This window comes from Anguilla anguilla, chromosome 6, assembly GCF_013347855.1.
Source record: "Anguilla anguilla isolate fAngAng1 chromosome 6, fAngAng1.pri, whole genome shotgun sequence".
Taxonomy (NCBI): domain Eukaryota; kingdom Metazoa; phylum Chordata; class Actinopteri; order Anguilliformes; family Anguillidae; genus Anguilla; species Anguilla anguilla.
The window spans coordinates 51,871,799-51,876,300 of NC_049206.1; the positions used below are offsets into that span (position 1 = coordinate 51,871,799).

Below are 4,502 nucleotides of genomic sequence, written 5' to 3' on the forward strand. Positions count from 1 at the left end.
AGGTTCTCTATCAGGCTCATTTTAAACTTCATGCAGCAGCTCACAGTGACGCTGTCTTTAAGCCAAGTGTGTGGAAGATATAGGCCCCAGATTCGATCCCTGTTTCTGTTTAGTTTCCTCGTCAATTTATTATTTATTTTTTTCAGAGCTGGGGAAAAAGGCCTTGAGCCGGGACCATAAAAGTTTTTTTTTATTCATGCGCTTGCTTTTCTGCGTATGACCCGAAGGCTCTATTAAATCTGACTGTTCCTTCATTTTTGGAAGGGAATCTGAGAAAATGTTACGGTTTTATTATTTTTTATTTTTTTGCATCTTACAATACATTCAGTCGATCCTGAAATTAAAAAGGCCGTTTTAGCTTAAATTCGCCACTCTAAATGAATAACAAACCCCAAGGTGAGACCCTTAAATCCAGGCAATTTAACATCACAACTGTTTATATTTGCAATTGTTGATTGTTGCAGTCTATGTACTGTGTAGCTCGGATATATTCTGAGTTTTTAGTTTTTAGTTTTTAGTTTTGAGCATGATTTATTCTGCTCAATTTACGACAACCGATATTATATACAAGCCCCATATTAGCACGGAAATGGTACGACCTTTGAAGAGCATGCATTATCACTTGCTGCGTGAGTACGGAATGTAGCCGCATAAACAACATTATGAAGAAGCTCAATACATCTTTCGTTTGAAAGGGTGTTATTGTAGTGTGCTTTCCTTCATCCTGATTCATAAAACGATGCTCATGTCATGTTATACATCAAAGAAGCAAATGAACAATGATCCTTGGAAATATTTTAAAAACAACGGTGTTTGTATTATTGATGTACCAAACAGAACAAACAGACTTACCACCGATACCTTCTATTATTGTGCCTGATATACAGTAGATCTCATAGGTTTGCTGATGCACAATGCCTGCACTTTGACCACTCCTTCCTGGTCACAAAGGATGTCCAGCTGGTCTGGGCTGGATTTGCCCCCGTCCTAACTATTGTTCTTTCTTTTTTTCTTTTTTTACACCTAATTTATTGCAAGGTGGGAAGTATATGTATGTGTATGTGTATGTGTTTGTCTATTAGTGACTTTTGTGATGTTATGATGAAATTCCTTGTGATTATGCTGCAAACCAATTTCCCCACGGGGACAAATAAAAGTATCCATCTATCTATCTAGGTGGAACAGACATGCAATACTTATGCAACTGGTGCAGGCAAACTGTATGTCCAACTGAGTCCCTCTTGTTCAATGAGGCAGTATTTAGTTTTAGTTTAGTGCATTTGACAATAGAAGTAAGACAAGAAAAAGATTACATCATAGCTTAAATGCCAAGGATAGCACAACAAAGCCACAGGCTTATTTATTTCCATTGTGGTCCTTGAAATATGGACAGCAAAAGATGACTCAGCTCTGTGTGGCTGGGCAACATCCAACAAAGATTTGAGAAATAAATAAATTAAATTAAATTAAATTAAATTGCATTCTAATTACTAATAGGCGAATACTCCAGGTGGAGTGGTCTTTACCTTTTTTTAAAGATGGTGATTACTGGTACTTCCAGTTCCAATTCTAGTTCCTAGCTGCACAAAACTAAATAGAACAGGAAGTCTTAATAGAACCCCGCTGACAGTACCCTATACCCACCTATAAGGTTACTGGCCACAGCCAGCACCAGTATGGTCTCAACCTTCAGGCTTTTTATCTACAGAATGTCAGAAAGGGGAAGTTCTGTGAAATTGGTCTCCTGCTGTCTAATTGGCCGTCGCTGGATTTAGCCACCATTGAATTACAGGTCAGTGGTTAGGCTGGCTTGAATCACACCGGGGTTGGGTGGTTTTGGTCTCCACAGGAGCTTGATTTGTCGGAATGGGTTGATGGATTGCATTCATACTGCACTATTGATCACATGATCTCTGAGAGCTTCACAGTGAAGAGGGGGGGAGGGGGGAATCCGCCACAGCCACCACCACCAGTGTGTAACAACCACCTTGGTGATGCGCGGCAGCCATTTTGCACCACAAGGCTCATCACACATCAGCTGAGGTGGACAGGAACGAAACAGGAGGATGATTAGGTCCAATTAGGTCAGTAATTATTCAGCCTTGCACCTGTTCCTTCCTACTTGTTTCTGGTGGTCCATGGTCAACAAACTGCCTACACTGCAATACATTTTCTGCTTTCATTTGTTTTATTTTGCAACTTAATTTGGTGCTTTTTTTTCCACTGAAAAACTTTTTATGGCATCCATTTTTAAGACACTTAAAAGGCCACTGTTCTGTCTGTTTGATTCTGCAAAGTGTGTCTTGCTAACTGAAACAATAATTTATTTCTTTAGAGTAACGGCATTGTTAGTCCCCAACCTCTGTTGTAAAATACTTCAATTTCAATGTGGTTTCCAAGGTAAAATTAAGGGTAAAATAAAGTTGCTGAATCAGCATTGGATAAATTAGCTTTCCTTAATGGTTTTTTTAGTAAGTTGTTTGCTAACATAATCCTGACTGCAACCACATTATTGTACCCATACATTACAGCTGTTCCTTCTCTCAGTTTAAATCCGCCTCTCGGAGGAGCCAGAGGAAAATTCAACGAATGAATTTTCCCTGTCAGAAAAGTCGGATACTTCAGCTTCAAAGCTTCCGAGTCTAGTTTGAGCGACAGTACTCAGATCTGTGTCTCCAGATCCCCTCTGTCGTGTCAGTTATGAGGGTACAGGCGGAAAGTACGTTCCCAGCTCCTTCGCTGGGAGAAATGTATCTCTCATAGTGGTTTGTCACCTTTGATTCCAGGCATGAATGTATATGAAGATCTGAGTGCTTTCCAATGCAGACGTTCTCTCCTTTTTTTGTTTTTCATTGTCAACCGGCAAGTGCTGGAGTTTATTTAGCCTTCAAACATTTGTTTAAAATTTCATCCCCAGTTCCTGTTTTTCGTTTCCATGTGGTCACGAAGGGAGCACTACTTTATTTAGAACTCAGATGTGAATTATAAATAGCATATAAATAGCAAACACAAACAAGAACACACACTGATAAGGACTCTTGTTGCCAGAGCATGTTTCTGTTTCCCTTGGTACTTCTGGCAATTTCGATTCCTATTTTTTAAACACCTGTCTATTATGTTTTTGCACCATCGTGACATTTGCACCACGTCCCCCGCAGAAGTCAGTCATGCGGCGTGTACAGCAGTAGTTTCAAAATATTGTCAGTGTTGCACTCACCTCTTTATAGCAGCTAGATGAAAGAAGCTAGTTGAGCTGTGGGATAGATTTATGTCCCAGGCTATTGAACTCTATTCTCTCCAGAGGGATGTTATACTAGCTATGGATCACTGGCTTGTAGCTATAGATCTTAAATGCCCTATGAACAGTGTACTTTACTCATAGCAATCACGGATAAATCAACCCGTTCTATTTAAAAGGCTTCTCTTGTTCTATTAAACTGCTTATAAGAATGAAATCGCTGTGTACTAACGTTTTTTTACACAGCCAGTGTCTAGTAACTCATAATGATAGGTGACTATGCAGAGCGATTCAAAGTTGGATATTCCGTTGAAGGACACAAGGTTTTGCTGGGCTGAATGAAGTTTACGGTCTATGAGAAATCATCGTTCTCTTCAAAAAGAGGAGACACAGCACTTGGGACTCATTTTCTTGTAATTATTCCTTTTAGTTTACTTCACTTCTTTTGAATTAATAAAGAATGTCGTTTTTCTTTTTTTTTACATAATCTGTGTATTCCGGTGCAGCAACAGCTGCGGTGTTTAGCAGCACGAAAAAGCTTTTTAAACGCAGGTTTCTCTGCACTGAATAAACTCTGATTTCCCCATTATTTCCCTTTCACAGCCGTGCGCATTCACGTCAGAAGAGATGTCAAGCACACGCTGCGAGATAAGCAAGTCCCATTCACGGGGATTTAAGCTTCACGAAAGTGAGATTTAGCAAAGTGAGTGATTGCAGTAATAATGTGAAATGTGTAACATATTTAAAAATCTTGTATAGCAAGACTGTGCTCGTTTGTGGCTTTGATAAAGCAACTCCAGAACTGTGTCATCGGTGTACGTTTTTGTTTTGCTTGTTTTGGAGCCTGTGGTCCTCTATTGTTGTTCATTTAATAAAGTTTAATGTATTTAATGCTCGTTAGTGTCATTTTTTTCTCATCTCTGTATCTTAGTTTAGTGTTCAATAGGGTAGTTGACAAGATATCAATCAAATGCACTTTTTTTACTTTCTCTATCTCTTGGGAGTATTTTCCACTCTCAAGGGAACTGCTGCACTTTGATCCATGACCTTTGCTCTTACGCTTGGATTGTCAGTTGCTATGAAGAAGACCATCTGCTAAATGCCAGTAAAGAATCCATCGCAATATTCTTGCAGGTTGTTATCTTTGATTTTTTTGCATTATTTTATCTTTTTACAATAAGCAAATGTTATAACTCATCTGCTCAAGCAGTGTTTGTTGTATTCACTGACTTTTTTTATCAAGTTGCTTCACTTTTAAGATCTC

General features: G+C 38.9%; 1 long non-coding RNA gene across 1 annotated transcript; it reads left to right on the forward strand.

Moving 5' to 3' along the window:
* The first annotated feature begins 3,223 nt into the window (after positions 1-3,223).
* LOC118230559 lies at positions 3,224-4,129 on the forward strand. The gene is made up of 2 exons (XR_004765876.1): positions 3,224-3,651; positions 3,842-4,129. It is a non-coding gene; the product is annotated as an uncharacterized LOC118230559 (long non-coding RNA).
* The last annotated feature ends 373 nt before the right edge of the window (positions 4,130-4,502 follow it).